General features: G+C 52.1%; 5 non-coding genes across 5 annotated transcripts; all 5 read left to right on the top strand.

The window, feature by feature from the left end:
* The first annotated feature begins 1,941 nt into the window (after positions 1 to 1,941).
* On the top strand, positions 1,942 to 2,016 carry Trnal-caa. The gene has a single exon. It is a non-coding gene; the product is annotated as a tRNA-Leu (tRNA).
* Positions 2,017 to 3,146: 1,130 nt separating this feature from the next.
* Positions 3,147 to 3,221, top strand: Trnas-cga. The gene has a single exon. It is a non-coding gene; the product is annotated as a tRNA-Ser (tRNA).
* Positions 3,222 to 8,263: 5,042 nt separating this feature from the next.
* On the top strand, positions 8,264 to 8,338 carry Trnas-cga. The gene has a single exon. It is a non-coding gene; the product is annotated as a tRNA-Ser (tRNA).
* A 1,731-nt stretch (positions 8,339 to 10,069) lies between these two features.
* On the top strand, positions 10,070 to 10,144 carry Trnas-cga. The gene has a single exon. It is a non-coding gene; the product is annotated as a tRNA-Ser (tRNA).
* A 5,342-nt stretch (positions 10,145 to 15,486) lies between these two features.
* Positions 15,487 to 15,561, top strand: Trnas-gga. The gene has a single exon. It is a non-coding gene; the product is annotated as a tRNA-Ser (tRNA).
* Positions 15,562 to 16,042: the final 481 nt, after the last annotated feature.

Here is a 16,042-nt window from a genome sequence, read left to right as displayed (position 1 = left end):
AAGCCATGCCTCCGCAATTTCCTTTCTTTCAGGAGTGCTAGTTCTGCAAGGTTCGCAGGAGAGCTTCTGTAAAATTTGGAAGGTAGGAGACGAGGTACTGGCAGAAGTAAAGCTGTGAGTACCGGGCGTGAGTCGTGCTTCGGTAGCTCAGTTGGTAGAGCACTTGCCCGCGAAAGGCAAAGGTCCCGAGTTCGAGTCTCGGTCGGGCACACAGTTTTAATCTGCCAGGAAGTTTCATATCAGCGCACACTCCGCTGCAGAGTGAAAATCTCATTCTGGAAACATCCCCCAGGCTGTGGCTAAGCCATGTCTCCGCAATATCCTTTCTTTCAGGAGTGCTAGTTCTGCAAGGTTCGCAGGAGAGCTTCTGTAAAGTTTGGAAGGTAGGAGACGAGGTACTGGCAGAAGTAAAGCTGTGAGTACCGGGCGTGAGTCGTGCTTCGGTAGCTCAGTTGGTAGAGCACTTGCCCGCGAAAGGCAAAGGTCCCGAGTTCGAGTCTCGGTCGGGCACACAGTTTTAATCTGCCAGGAAGTTTCATATCAGCGCACACTCCGCTGCAGAGTGAAAATCTCATTCAGGAAACATCCCCCAGGCTGTGGCTAAGCCATGTCTCCGCAATATCCTTTCTTTCAGGAGTGCTAGTTCTGCAAGGTTCGCAGGAGAGCTTCTGTAAAGTTTGGAAGGTAGGAGACGAGGTACTGGCAGAAGTAATGCTGTGAGTACCGGGCGTGAGTCGTGCTTCGGTGGCTCAGTTGGTCGAGCACTTGCCCGCGAAAGGCAAAGGTCCCGAGTTCGAGTCTCGGTCGGGCACACAGTTTTAATCTGCCAGGAAGTTTCATATCAGCGCACACGCCGCTGCAGAGTGAAAATCTCATTCTGGAAACATCCCCCAGGCTGTGGCTAAGCCATGTCTCCGCAATATCCTTTCTTTCAGGAGTGCTAGTTCTGCAAGGTTCGCAGGAGAGCTTCTGTAAAGTTTGGAAGGTAGGAGACGAGGTACTGGCAGAAGTAAAGCTGTGAGTACCGGGCGTGAGTCGTGCTTCGGTAGCTCAGTTGGTAGAGCACTTGCCCGCGAAAGGCAAAGGTCCCGAGTTCGAGTCTCGGTCGGGCACACAGTTTTAATCTGCCAGGAAGTTTCATATCAGCGCACACTCCGCTGCAGAGTGAAAATCTCATTCTGGAAACATCCCCCAGGCTGTGGCTAAGCCATGTCTCCGCAATATCCTTTCTTTCAGGAGTGCTAGTTCTGCAAGGTTCGCAGGAGAGCTTCTGTAAAGTTTGGAAGGTAGGAGACGAGGTACTGGCAGAAGTAAAGCTGTGAGTACCGGGCGTGAGTCGTGCTTCGGTAGCTCAGTTGGTAGTGCACTTGCCCGCGAAAGGCAAAGGTCCCGAGTTCGAGTCTCGGTCGGGCACACAGTTTTAATCTGCCAGGAAGTTTCATATCAGCGCACACTCCGCTGCAGAGTGGAAATCTCATTCTGGAAACATCCCCCAGGCTGTGGCTAAGCCATGTCTCCGCAATATCCTTTCTTTCAGGAGTGCTAGTTCTGCAAGGTTCGCAGGAGAGCTTCTGTAAAGTTTGGAAGGTAGGAGACGAGGTACTGGCAGAAGTAAAGCTGTGAGTACCGGGCGTGAGTCGTGCTTCGGTAGCTCAGTTGGTAGAGCACTTGCCCGCGAAAGGCAAAGGTCCCGAGTTCGAGTCTCGGTCGGGCACACAGTTTTAATCTGCCAGGAAGTTTCATATCAGCGCACACTCCGCTGCAGAGTGAAAATCTCATTCTGGAAACATCCCACAGGCTGTGGCTAAGCCATGTCTCCGCAATATCCTTTCTTTCAGGAGTGCTAGTTCTGCAAGGTTCGCAGGAGAGCTTCTGTAAAGTTTGGAAGGTAGGAGACGAGGTACTGGCAGAAGTAAAGCTGTGAGTACCGGGCGTGAGTCGTGCTTCGGTAGCTCAGTTGGTAGAGCACTTGCCCGCAAAAGGCAAAGGTCCCGAGTTCGAGTCTCGGTCGGGCACACAGTTTTAATCTGCCAGGAAGTTTCATATCAGCGCACACTCCGCTGCAGAGAGAAAATCTCATTCTGGAAACATCCCCCAGGCTGTGGCTAAGCCATGTCTCCGCAATATCCTTTCTTGCAGGAGTGCTAGTTCTGCAAGGTTCGCAGGAGAGCTTCTGTAAAGTTTGGAAGGTAGGAGACGAGGTACTGGCAGAAGTAAAGCTGTAAGTACCGGGCGTGAGTCGTGCTTCGGTAGCTCAGTTGGTAGAGCACTTGCCCGCGAAAGGCAAAGGTCCCGAGTTCGAGTCTCGGTCGGGCACACAGTTTTAATCTGCCAGGAAGTTTCATATCAGCGCACACTCCGCTGCAGAGTGAAAATCTCATTCTGGAAACATCCCACAGGCTGTGGCTAAGCCATGTCTCCGCAATATCCTTTCTTTCAGGAGTGCTAGTTCTGCAAGGTTCGCAGGAGAGCTTCTGTAAAGTTTGGAAGGTAGGAGACGAGGTACTGGCAGAAGTAAAGCTGTGAGTACCGGGCGTGAGTCGTGCTTCGGTAGCTCAGTTGGTAGAGCACTTGCCCGCGAAAGGCAAAGGTCCCGAGTTCGAGTCTCGGTCGGGCACACAGTTTTAATCTGCCAGGAAGTTTCATATCAGCGCACACTCCGCTGCAGAGTGAAAATCTCATTCTGGAAACATCCCCCAGGCTGTGGCTAAGCCATGTCTCCGCAATATCCTTTCTTTCAGGAGTGCTAGTTCTGCAAGGTTCGCAGGAGAGCTTCTGTAAAGTTTGGAAGGTAGGAGACGAGGTACTGGCAGAAGTAAAGCTGTGAGTACCGGGCGTGAGTCGTGCTTCGGTAGCTCAGTTGGTAGAGCACTTGCCCGCGAAAGGCAAAGGTCCCGAGTTCGAGTCTCGGTCGGGCACACAGTTTTAATCTGCCAGGAAGTTTCATATCAGCGCACACTCCGCTGCAGAGTGAAAATCTCATTCTGGAAACATCCCCCAGGCTGTGGCTAAGCCATGTCTCCGCAATATCCTTTCTTTCAGGAGTGCTAGTTCTGCAAGGTTCGCGGGAGAGCTTCTGTAAAGTTTGGAAGGTAGGAGACGAGGTACTGGCAGAAGTAAAGCTGTGAGTACCGGGCGTGAGTCGTGCCTCGGTAGCTCAGTTGGTAGAGCACTTGCCCGCGAAAGGCAAAGGTCCCGAGTTCGAGTCTCGGTCGGGCACACAGTTTTAATCTGCCAGGAAGTTTCATATCAGCGCACACTCCGCTGCAGAGTGAAAATCTCATTCTGGAAACATCCCCCAGGCTGTGGCTAAGCCATGTCTCCGCAATATCCTTTCTTTCAGGAGTGCTAGTTCTGCAAGGTTCGCAGGAGAGCTTCTGTAAAGTTTGGAAGGTAGGAGACGAGGTACTGGCAGAAGTAAAGCTGTGAGTACCGGGTGTGAGTCGTGCTTCGGTAGCTCAGTTGGTAGAGCACTTGCCCGCGAAAGGCAAAGGTCCCGAGTTCGAGTCTCGGTCGGGCACACAGTTTTAATCTGCCAGGAAGTTTCATATCAGCGCACACTCCGCTGCAGAGTGAAAATCTCATTCTGGAAACATCCCCCAGGCTGTGGCTAAGCCATGTCTCCGCAATATCCTTTCTTTCAGGAGTGCTAGTTCTGCAAGGTTCGCAGGAGAGCTTCTGTAAAGTTTGGAAGGTAGGAGACGAGGTACTGGCAGAAGTAAAGCTGTGAGTACCGGGCGTGAGTCGTGCTTCGGTAGCTCAGTTGGTAGAGCACTTGCCCGCGAAAGGCAAAGGTCCCGAGTTCGAGTCTCGGTCGGGCACACAGTTTTAATCTGCCAGGAAGTTTCATATCAGCGCACACTCCGCTGCAGAGTGGAAATCTGATTCTGGAAACATCCCCCAGGCTGTGGCTAAGCCATGTCTCCGCAATATCCTTTCTTTCAGGAGTGCTAGTTCTGCAAGGTTCGCAGGAGAGCTTCTGTAAAGTTTGGAAGGTAGGAGACGAGGTACTGGCAGAAGTAAAGCTGTGAGTACCGGGCGTGAGTCGTGCTTCGGTAGCTCAGTTGGTAGAGCACTTGCCCGCGAAAGGCAAAGGTCCCGAGTTCGAGTCTCGGTCGGGCACACAGTTTTAATCTGCCAGGAAGTTTCATATCAGCGCACACTCCGCTGCAGAGTGAAAATCTCATTCTGGAAACATCCCCCAGGCTGTGGCTAAGCCATGTCTCCGCAATTTCCTTTCTTTCAGGAGTGCTAGTTCTGCAAGGTTCGCAGGAGAGCTTCTGTAAAATTTGGAAGGTAGGAGACGAGGTACTGGCAGAAGTAAAGCTGTGAGTACCGGGCGTGAGTCGTGCTTCGGTTGCTCAGTTGGTAGAGCACTTGCCCGCGAAAGGCAAAGGTCCCGAGTTCGAGTCTCGGTCGGGCACACAGTTTTAATCTGCCAGGAAGTTTCATATCAGCGCACACTCCGCTGCAGAGTGAAAATCTCATTCTGGAAACATCCCCCAGGCTGTGGCTAAGCCATGTCTCCGCAATATCCTTTCTTTCAGGAGTGCTAGTTCTGCAAGGTTCGCAGGAGAGCTTCTGTAAAGTTTGGAAGGTAGGAGACGAGGTACTGGCAGAAGTAAAGCTGTGACTACCGGGCGTGAGTCGTGCTTCGGTAGCTCAGTTGGTAGAGCACTTGCCCGCGAAAGGCAAAGGTCCCGAGTTCGAGTCTCGGTCGGGCACACAGTTTTAATCTGCCAGGAAGTTTCATATCAGCGCACACTCCGCTGCAGAGTGAAAATCTCATTCTGGAAACATCCCCCAGGCTGTGGCTAAGCCATGTCTCCGCAATATCCTTTCTTTCAGGAGTGCTAGTTCTGCAAGGTTCGCAGGAGAGCTTCTGTAAAGTTTGGAAGGTAGGAGACGAGGTACTGGCAGAAGTAATGCTGTGAGTACCGGGCGTGAGTCGTGCTTCGGTGGCTCAGTTGGTAGAGCACTTGCCCGCGAAAGGCAAAGGTCCCGAGTTCGAGTCTCGGTCGGGCACACAGTTTTAATCTGCCAGGAAGTTTCATATCAGCGCACACTCCGCTGCAGAGTGAAAATCTCATTCTGGAAACATCCCCCAGGCTGTGGCTAAGCCATGTCTCCGCAATATCCTTTCTTTCAGGAGTGCTAGTTCTGCAAGGTTCGCAGGAGAGCTTCTGTAAAGTTTGGAAGGTAGGAGACGAGGTACTGGCAGAAGTAAAGCTGTGAGTACCGGGCGTGAGTCGTGCTTCGGTAGCTCAGTTGGTAGAACACTTGCCCGCAAAAGGCAAAGGTCCCGAGTTCGAGTCTCGGTCGGGCACACAGTTTTAATCTGCCAGGAAGTTTCATATCAGCGCACACTCCGCTGCAGAGTGAAAATCTCATTCTGGAAACATCCCCCAGGCTGTGGCTAAGCCATGTCTCCGCAATATCCTTTCTTTCAGGAGTGCTAGTTCTGCAAGGTTCGCAGGAGAGCTTCTGTAAAGTTTGGAAGGTAGGAGACGAGGTACTGGCAGAAGTAAAGCTGTGAGTACCGGGCGTGAGTCGTGCTTCGGTAGCTCAGTTGGTAGAGCACTTGCCCGCGAAAGGCAAAGGTCCCGAGTTCGAGTCTCGGTCGGGCACACAGTTTTAATCTGCCAGGAAGTTTCATATCAGCGCACACTCCGCTGCAGAGTGAAAATCTCATTCTGGAAACATCCCCCAGGCTGTGGCTAAGCCATGTCTCCGCAATTTCCTTTCTTTCAGGAGTGCTAGTTCTGCAAGGTTCGCAGGAGAGCTTCTGTAAAATTTGGAAGGTAGGAGACGAGGTACTGGCAGAAGTAAAGCTGTGAGTACCGGGCGTGAGTCGTGCTTCGGTAGCTCAGTTGGTAGAGCACTTGCCCGCGAAAGGCAAAGGTCCCGAGTTCGAGTCTCGGTCGGGCACACAGTTTTAATCTGCCAGGAAGTTTCATATCAGCGCACACTCCGCTGCAGAGTGAAATTCTCATTCTGGAAGCATCCCCCAGGCTGTGGCTAAGCCATGTCTCCGCAATATCCTTTCTTTCAGGAGTGCTAGTTCTGCAAGGTTCGCAGGAGAGCTTCTGTAAAGTTTGGAAGGTAGGAGACGAGGTACTGGCAGAAGTAAAGCTGTGAGTACCGGGCGTGAGTCGTGCTTCGGTAGCTCAGTTGGTAGAGCACTTGCCCGCGAAAGGCAAAGGTCCCGAGTTCGAGTCTCGGTCGGGCACACAGTTTTAATCTGCCAGGAAGTTTCATATCAGCGCACACGCCGCTGCACAGTGAAAATCTCATTCTGGAATCATCCCCCAGGCTGTGGCTAAGCCATGTCTCCGCAATATCCTTTCTTTCAGGAGTGCTAGTTCTGCAAGGTTCGCAGGAGAGCTTCTGTAAAGTTTGGAAGGTAGGAGACGAGGTACTGGCAGAAGTAAAGCTGTGAGTACCGGGCGTGAGTCGTGCTTCGGTAGCTCAGTTGGTAGAGCACTTGCCCGCGAAAGGCAAAGGTCCCGAGTTCGAGTCTCGGTCGGGCACACAGTTTTAATCTGCCAGGAAGTTTCATATCAGCGCACACTCCGCTGCAGAGTGAAAATCTCATTCTGGAAACATCCCCCAGGCTGTGGCTAAGCCATGTCTCCGCAATATCCTTTCTTTCAGGAGTGCTAGTTCTGCAAGGTTCGCAGGAGAGCTTCTGTAAAGTTTGGAAGGTAGGAGACGAGGTACTGGCAGAAGTAAAGCTGTGAGTACCGGGCGTGAGTCGTGCTTCGGTAGCTCAGTTGGTAGAGCACTTGCCCGCGAAAGGCAAAGGTCCCGAGTTCGAGTCTCGGTCGGGCACACAGTTTTAATCTGCCAGGAAGTTTCATATCAGCGCACACTCCGCTGCAGAGTGAAAATCTCATTCTGGAAACATCCCCCAGGCTGTGGCTAAGCCATGTCTCCGCAATATCCTTTCTTCCAGGAGTGCTAGTTCTGCAAGGTTCGCAGGAGAGCTTCTGTAAAGTTTGGAAGGTAGGAGACGAGGTACTGGCAGAAGTAAAGCTGTGAGTACCGGGCGTGAGTCGTGCTTCGGTAGCTCAGTTGGTAGAGCACTTGCCCGCGAAAGGCAAAGGTCCCGAGTTCGAGTCTCGGTCGGGCACACAGTTTTAATCTGCCAGGAAGTTTCATATCAGCGCACACTCCGCTGCAGAGTGAAAATCTCATTCTGGAAACATCCCCCAGGCTGTGGCTAAGCCATGTCTCCGCAATATCCTTTCTTTCAGGAGTGCTAGTTCTGCAAGGTTCGCAGGAGAGCTTCTGTAAAGTTTGGAAGGTAGGAGACGAGGTACTGGCAGAAGTAAAGCTGTGAGTACCGGGCGTGAGTCGTGCTTCGGTAGCTCAGTTGGTAGAGCACTTGCCCGCGAAAGGCAAAGGTCCCGAGTTCGAGTCTCGGTCGGGCACACAGTTTTAATCTGCCAGGAAGTTTCATATCAGCGCACACTCCGCTGCAGAGTGAAAATCTCATTCTGGAAACATCCCCCAGGCTGTGGCTAAGCCATGTCTCCGCAATATCCTTTCTTTCAGGAGTGCTAGTTCTGCAAGGTTCGCAGGAGAGCTTCTGTAAAGTTTGGAAGGTAGGAGACGAGGTACTGGCAGAAGTAAAGCTGTAAGTACCGGGCGTGAGTCGTGCATCGGTAGCTCAGTTGGTAGAGCACTTGCCCGCGAAAGGCAAAGTTCCCGAGTTCGAGTCTCGGTCGGGCACACAGTTTTAATCTGCCAGGAAGTTTCATATCAGCGCACACTCCGCTGCAGAGTGAAAATCTCATTCTGGAAACATCCCCCAGGCTGTGGCTAAGCCATGTCTCCGCAATATCCTTTCTTTCAGGAGTGCTAGTTCTGCAAGGTTCGCAGGAGAGCTTCTGTAAAGTTTGGAAGGTAGGAGACGAGGTACTGGCAGAAGTAAAGCTGTGAGTACCGGGCGTGAGTCGTGCTTCGGTAGCTCAGTTGGTAGAGCACTTGCCCGCGAAAGGCAAAGGTCCCGAGTTCGAGTCTCGGTCGGGCACACAGTTTTAATCTGCCAGGAAGTTTCATATCAGCGCACACTCCGCTGCAGAGTGAAAATCTCATTCTGGAAACATCCCCCAGGCTGTGGCTAAGCCATGTCTCCGCAATATCCTTTCTTTCAGGAGTGCTAGTTCTGCAAGGTTCGCAGGAGAGCTTCTGTAAAGTTTGGAAGGTAGGAGACGAGGTACTGGCAGAAGTAAAGCTGTGAGTACCGGGCGTGAGTCGTGCCTCGGTAGCTCAGTTGGTAGAGCACTTGCCCGCGAAAGGCAAAGGTCCCGAGTTCGAGTCTCGGTCGGGCACACAGTTTTAATCTGCCAGGAAGTTTCATATCAGCGCACACTCCGCTGCAGAGTGAAAATCTCATTCTGGAAACATCCCCCAGGCTGTGGCTAAGCCATGTCTCCGCAATATCCTTTCTTTCAGGAGTGCTAGTTCTGCAAGGTTCGCAGGAGAGCTTCTGTAAAGTTTGGAAGGTAGGAGACGAGGTACTGGCAGAAGTAAAGCTGTGAGTACCGGGCGTGAGTCGTGCTTCGGTAGCTCAGTTGGTAGAGCACTTGCCCGCGAAAGGCAAAGGTCCCGAGTTCGAGTCTCGGTCGGGCACACAGTTTTAATCTGCCAGGAAGTTTCATATCAGCGCACACTCCGCTGCAGAGTGAAAATCTCATTCTGGAAACATCCCCCAGGCTGTGGCTAAGCCATGTCTCCGCAATATCCTTTCTTTCAGGAGTGCTAGTTCTGCAAGGTTCGCAGGAGAGCTTCTGTAAAGTTTGGAAGGTAGGAGACGAGGTACTGGCAGAAGTAAAGCTGTGAGTACCGGGCGTGAGTCGTGCTTCGGTAGCTCAGTTGGTAGAGCACTTGCCCGCGAAAGGCAAAGGTCCCGAGTTCGAGTCTCGGTCGGGCACACAGTTTTAATCTGCCAGGAAGTTTCATATCAGCGCACACTCCGCTGCAGAGTGAAAATCTCATTCTGGAAACATCCCCCAGGCTGTGGCTAAGCCATGTCTCCGCAATATCCCTTCTTTCAGGAGTGCTAGTTCTCCAAGGTTCGCAGGAGAGCTTCTGTAAAGTTTGGAAGGTAGGAGACGAGGTACTGGCAGAAGTAAAGCTGTGAGTACCGGGCGTGAGTCGTGCTTCGGTAGCTCAGTTGGTAGAGCACTTGCCCGCGAAAGGCAAAGGTCCCGAGTTCGAGTCTCGGTCGGGCACACAGTTTTAATCTGCCAGGAAGTTTCATATCAGCGCACACTCCGCTGCAGAGTGAAAATCTCATTCTGGAAACATCCCACAGGCTGTGGCTAAGCCATGTCTCCGCAATATCCTTTCTTTCAGGAGTGCTAGTTCTGCAAGGTTCGCAGGAGAGCTTCTGTAAAGTTTGGAAGGTAGGAGACGAGGTACTGGCAGAAGTAAAGCTGTGAGTACCGGGCGTGAGTCGTGCTTCGGTAGCTCAGTTGGTAGAGCACTTGCCCGCGAAAGGCAAAGGTCCCGAGTTCGAGTCTCGGTCGGGCACACAGTTTTAATCTGTCAGGAAGTTTCATATCAGCGCACACTCCGCTGCAGAGTGAAAATCTCATTCTGGAAACATCCCCCAGGCTGTGGCTAAGCCATGTCTCTGCAATATCCTTTCTTTCAGGAGTGCTAGTTCTGCAAGGTTCGCAGGAGAGCTTCTGGAAAGTTTGGAAGGTAGGAGACGAGGTACTGGCAGAAGTAAAGCTGTGAGTACCGGGCGTGAGTCGTGCTTCGGTAGCTCAGTTGGTAGAGCACTTGCCCGCGAAAGGCAAAGGTCCCGAGTTCGAGTCTCGGTCGGGCACACAGTTTTAATCTGCCAGGAAGTTTCATATCAGCGCACACTCCGCTGCAGAGTGAAAATCTCATTCTGGAAACATCCCCCAGGCTGTGGCTAAGCCATGTCTCCGCAATATCCTTTCTTTCAGGAGTGCTAGTTCTGCAAGGTTCGCAGGAGAGCTTCTGTAAAGTTTGGAAGGTAGGAGACGAGGTACTGGCAGAAGTAAAGCTGTGAGTACCGGGCGTGAGTCGTGCCTCGGTAGCTCAGTTGGTAGAGCACTTGCCCGCGAAAGGCAAAGGTCCCGAGTTCGAGTCTCGGTCGGGCACACAGTTTTAATCTGCCAGGAAGTTTCATATCAGCGCACACTCCGCTGCAGAGTGAAAATCTCATTCTGGAAACATCCCCCAGGCTGTGGCTAAGCCATGTCTCCGCAATATCCTTTCTTTCAGGAGTGCTAGTTCTGCAAGGTTCGCAGGAGAGCTTCTGTAAAGTTTGGAAGGTAGGAGACGAGGTACTGGCAGAAGTAAAGCTGTGAGTACCGGGCGTGAGTCGTGCTTCGGTAGCTCAGTTGGTAGAGCACTTGCCCGCGAAAGGCAAAGGTCCCGAGTTCGAGTCTCGGTCGGGCACACAGTTTTAATCTGCCAGGAAGTTTCATATCAGCGCACACTCCGCTGCAGTGTGAAAATCTCATTCTGGAAACATCCCCCAGGCTGTGGCTAAGCCATGTCTCCGCAATATCCTTTCTTTCAGGAGTGCTAGTTCTGCAAGGTTCGCAGGAGAGCTTCTGTAAAGTTTGGAAGGTAGGAGACGAGGTACTGGCAGAAGTAAAGCTGTGAGTACCGGGCGTGAGTCGTGCTTCGGTAGCTCAGTTGGTAGAGCACTTGCCCGCGAAAGGCAAAGGTCCCGAGTTCGAGTCTCGGTCGGGCACACAGTTTTATTCTGCCAGGAAGTTTCATATCAGCGCACACTCCGCTGCAGAGTGAAAATCTCATTCTGGAAACATCCCCCAGGCTGTGGCTAAGCCATGTCTCCGCAATATCCTTTCTTTCAGGAGTGCTAGTTCTGCAAGGTTCGCAGGAGAGCTTCTGTAAAGTTTGGAAGGTAGGAGACGAGGTACTGGCAGAAGTAAAGCTGTGAGTACCGGGCGTGAGTCGTGCTTCGGTAGCTCAGTTGGTAGAGCACTTGCCCGCGAAAGGCAAAGGTCCCGAGTTCGAGTCTCGGTCGGGCACACAGTTTTAATCTGCCAGGAAGTTTCATATCAGCGCACACTCCGCTGCAGAGTGAAAATCTCATTCTGGAAACATCCCCCAGGCTGTGGCTAAGCCATGTCTCCGCAATATCCTTTCTTTCAGGAGTGCTAGTTCTGCAAGGTTTGCAGGAGAGCTTCTGTAAAGTTTGGAAGGTAGGAGACGAGGTACTGGCAGAAGTAAAGCTGTGAGTACCGGGCGTGAGTCGTGCTTCGGTAGCTCAGTTGGTAGAGCACTTGCCCACGAAAGGCAAAGGTCCCGAGTTCGAGTCTCGGTCGGGCACACAGTTTTAATCTGCCAGGAAGTTTCATATCAGCGCACACTCCGCTGCAGAGTGAAAATCTCATTCTGGAAACATCCCCCAGGCTGTGGCTAAGCCATGTCTCCGCAATATCCTTTCTTTCAGGAGTGCTAGTTCTGCAAGGTTCGCAGGAGAGCTTCTGTAAAGTTTGGAAGGTAGGAGACGAGGTACTGGCAGAAGTAAAGCTGTGAGTACCGGGCGTGAGTCGTGCTTCGGTAGCTCAGTTGGTAGAGCACTTGCCCGCGAAAGGCAAAGGTCCCGAGTTCGAGTCTCGGTCGGGCACACAGTTTTAATCTGCCAGGAAGTTTCATATCAGCGCACACTCCGCTGCAGTGTGAAAATCTCATTCTGGAAACATCCCCCAGGCTGTGGCTAAGCCATGTCTCCGCAATATCCTTTCTTTCAGGAGTGCTAGTTCTGCAAGGTTCGCAGGAGAGCTTCTGTAAAGTTTGGAAGGTAGGAGACGAGGTACTGGCAGAAGTAAAGCTGTGAGTACCGGGCGTGAGTCGTGCTTCGGTAGCTCAGTTGGTAGAGCACTTGCCCGCGAAAGGCAAAGGTCCCGAGTTCGAGTCTCGGTCGGGCACACAGTTTTAATCTGCCAGGAAGTTTCATATCAGCGCACACTCCGCTGCAGAGTGAAAATCTCATTCTGGAAACATCCCCCAGGCTGTGGCTAAGCCATGTCTCCGCAATATCCTTTCTTTCAGGTGTGCTAGTTCTGCAAGGTTCGCAGGAGAGCTTCTGTAAAGTTTGGAAGGTAGGAGACGAGGTACTGTCAGAAGTAAAGCTGTGAGTACCGGGTGTGAGTCGTGCTTCGGTAGCTCAGTTGGTAGAGCACTTGCCCGCGAAAGGCAAAGGTCCCGAGTTCGAGTCTCGGTCGGGCACACAGTTTTAATCTGCCAGGAAGTTTCATATCAGCGCACACTCCGCTGCAGAGTGAAAATCTCATTCTGGAAACATCCCCCAGGCTGTGGCTAAGCCATGTCTCCGCAATATCCTTTCTTTCAGGAGTGCTAGTTCTGCAAGGTTCGCAGGAGAGCTTCTGTAAAGTTTGGAAGGTAGGAGACGAGGTACTGGCAGAAGTAAAGCTGTGAGTACCGGGCGTGAGTCGTGCTTCGGTAGCTCAGTTGGTAGAGCACTTGCCCGCGAAAGGCAAAGGTCCCGAGTTCGAGTCTCGGTCGGGCACACAGTTTTAATCTGCCAGGAAGTTTCATATCAGCGCACACTCCGCTGCAGAGTGAAAATCTCATTCTGGAAACATCCCCCAGGCTGTGGCTAAGCCATGTCTCCGCAATATCCTTTCTTTCAGGAGTGCTAGTTCTGCAAGGTTCGCAGGAGAGCTTCTGTAAAGTTTGGAAGGTAGGAGACGAGGTACTGGCAGAAGTAAAGCTGTGAGTACCGGGCGTGAGTCGTGCTTCGGTAGCTCAGTTGGTAGAGCACTTGCCCGCGAAAGGCAAAGGTCCCGAGTTCGAGTCTCGGTCGGGCACACAGTTTTAATCTGCCAGGAAGTTTCATATCAGCGCACACTCCGCTGCAGAGTGAAAATCTCATTCTGGAAACATCCCCCAGGCTGTGGCTAAGCCATGTCTCCGCAATATCCTTTCTTTCAGGAGTGCTAGTTCTGCAAGGTTCGCAGGAGAGCTTCTGTAAAGTTTGGAAGGTAGGAGACGAGGTACTGGCAGAAGTAAAGCTGTGAGTACCGGGCGTGAGTCGTGCTTCGGTAGCTCAGTTGGTAGAGCACTTGCCCGCGAAAGGCAAAGGTCCCGAGTTCGAGTCTCGGTCGGGCACACAGTTTTAATCTGCCAGGAAGTTTCATATCAGCGCACACTCCGCTGCAGTGTGAAAATCTCATTCTGGAAACATCCCCCAGGCTGTGGCTAAGCCATGTCTCCGCAATATCCTTTCTTTCAGGAGTGCTAGTTCTGCAAGGTTCGCAGGAGAGCTTCTGTAAAGTTTGGAAGGTAGGAGACGAGGTACTGGCAGAAGTAAAGCTGTGAGTACCGGGCGTGAGTCGTGCTTCGGTAGCTCAGTTGGTAGAGCACTTGCCCGCGAAAGGCAAAGGTCCCGAGTTCGAGTCTCGGTCGGGCACACAGTTTTAATCTGCCAGGAAGTTTCATATCAGCGCACACTCCGCTGCAGAGTGAAAATCTCATTCTGGAAACATCCCCTAGGCTGTGGCTAAGCCATGTCTCCGCAATATCCTTTCTTTCAGGAGTGCTAGTTCTGCAAGGTTCGCAGGAGAGCTTCTGTAAAGTTTGGAAGGTAGGAGACGAGGTACTGGCAGAAGTAAAGCTGTGAGTACCGGGCGTGAGTCGTGCTTCGGTAGCTCAGTTGGTACAGCACTTGCCCGCGAAAGGCAAAGGTCCCGAGTTCGAGTCTCGGTCGGGCACACAGTTTTAATCTGCCAGGAAGTTTCATATCAGCGCACACTCCGCTGCAGAGTGAAAATCTCATTCTGGAAACATCCCCCAGGCTGTGGCTAAGCCATGTCTCCGCAATATCCCTTCTTTCAGGAGTGCTAGTTCTGCAAGGTTCGCAGGAGAGCTTCTGTAAAGTTTGGAAGGTAGGAGACGAGGTACTGGCAGAAGTAAAGCTGTGAGCACCGGGCGTGAGTCGTGCTTCGGTAGCTCAGTTGGTAGAGCACTTGCCCGCGAAAGGCAAAGGTCCCGAGTTCGAGTCTCGGTCGGGCACACAGTTTTAATCTGCCAGGAAGTTTCATATCAGCGCACACTCCGCTGCAGTGTGAAAATCTCATTCTGGAAACATCCCCCAGGCTGTGGCTAAGCCATGTCTCCGCAATATCCTTTCTTTCAGGAGTGCTAGTTCTGCAAGGTTCGCAGGAGAGCTTCTGTAAAGTTTGGAAGGTAGGAGACGAGGTACTGGCAGAAGTAAAGCTGTGAGTACCGGGCGTGAGTCGTGCTTCGGTAGCTCAGTTGGTAGAGCACTTGCCCGCGAAAGGCAAAGGTCCCGAGTTCGAGTCTCGGTCGGGCACACAGTTTTAATCTGCCAGGAAGTTTCATATCAGCGCACACTCCGCTGCAGAGTGAAAATCTCATTCTGGAAACATCCCCTAGGCTGTGGCTAAGCCATGTCTCCGCAATATCCTTTCTTTCAGGAGTGCTAGTTCTGCATGGTTCGCAGGAGAGCTTCTGTAAAGTTTGGAAGGTAGGAGACGAGGTACTGGCAGAAGTAAAGCTGTGAGTACCGGGCGTGAGTCGTGCTTCGGTAGCTCAGTTGGTAGAGCACTTGCCCGCGAAAGGCAAAGGTCCCGAGTTCGAGTCTCGGTCGGGCACACAGTTTTAATCTGCCAGGAAGTTTCATATCAGCGCACACTCCGCTGCAGAGTGAAAATCTCATTCTGGAAACATCCCCCAGGCTGTGGCTAAGCCATGTCTCCGCAATATCCCTTCTTTCAGGAGTGCTAGTTCTGCAAGGTTCGCAGGAGAGCTTCTGTAAAGTTTGGAAGGTAGGAGACGAGGTACTGGCAGAAGTAAAGCTGTGAGTACCGGGCGTGAGTCGTGCTTCGGTAGCTCAGTTGGTAGAGCACTTGCCCGCGAAAGGCAAAGGTCCCGAGTTCGAGTCTCGGTCGGGCACACAGTTTTAATCTGCCAGGAAGTTTCATATCAGCGCACACTCCGCTGCAGAGTGAAAATCTCATTCTGGAAACATCCCACAGGCTGTGGCTAAGCCATGTCTCCGCAATATCCTTTCTTTCAGGAGTGCTAGTTCTGCAAGGTTCGCAGGAGAGCTTCTGCAAAGTTTGGAAGGTAGGAGACGAGGTACTGGCAGAAGTAAAGCTGTGAGTACCGGGCGTGAGTCGTGCTTCGGTAGCTCAGTTGGTAGAGCACTTGCCCGCGAAAGGCAAAGGTCCCGAGTTCGAGTCTCGGTCGGGCACACAGTTTTAATCTGCCAGGAAGTTTCATATCAGCGCACACTCCGCTGCAGTGTGAAAATCTCATTCTGGAAACATCCCCCAGGCTGTGGCTAAGCCATGTCTCCGCAATATCCTTTCTTTCAGGAGTGCTAGTTCTGCAAGGTTCGCAGGAGAGCTTCTGTAAAGTTTGGAAGGTAGGAGACGAGGTACTGGCAGAAGTAAAGCTGTGAGTACCGGGCGTGAGTCGTGCTTCGGTAGCTCAGTTGGTAGAGCACTTGCCCGGGAAAGGCAAAGGTCCCGAGTTCGAGTCTCGGTCGGGCACACAGTTTTAATCTGCCAGGAAGTTTCATATCAGCGCACACTCCGCTGCAGAGTGAAAATCTCATTCTGGAAACATCCCCCAGGCTGTGGCTAAGCCATGTCTCCGCAATATCCTTTCTTTCAGGAGTGCTAGTTCTGCAAGGTTCGCAGGAGAGCTTCTGTAAAGTTTGGAAGGTAGGAGACGAGGTACTGGCAGAAGTAAAGCTGTGAGTACCGGGCGTGAGTCGTGCTTCGGTAGCTCAGTTGGTAGAGCACTTGCCCGCGAAAGGCAAAGGTCCCGAGTTCGAGTCTCGGTCGGGCACACAGTTTTAATCTGCCAGGAAGTTTCATATCAGCGCACACTCCGCTGCAGTGTGAAAATCTCATTCTGGAAACATCCCCCAGGCTGTGGCTAAGCCATGTCTCCGCAATATCCTTTCTTTCAGGAGTGCTAGTTCTGCAAGGTTCGCAGGAGAGCTTCTGTAAAGTTTGGAAGGTAGGAG

The sequence above is a fragment of the Schistocerca americana genome, chromosome 7 (genome assembly GCF_021461395.2).
Source record: "Schistocerca americana isolate TAMUIC-IGC-003095 chromosome 7, iqSchAmer2.1, whole genome shotgun sequence".
Lineage (NCBI taxonomy): Eukaryota > Metazoa > Arthropoda > Insecta > Orthoptera > Acrididae > Schistocerca > Schistocerca americana.
Note: the sequence above shows the minus strand (reverse complement) of the source record. Positions and strands in the feature narration are given on the sequence as shown.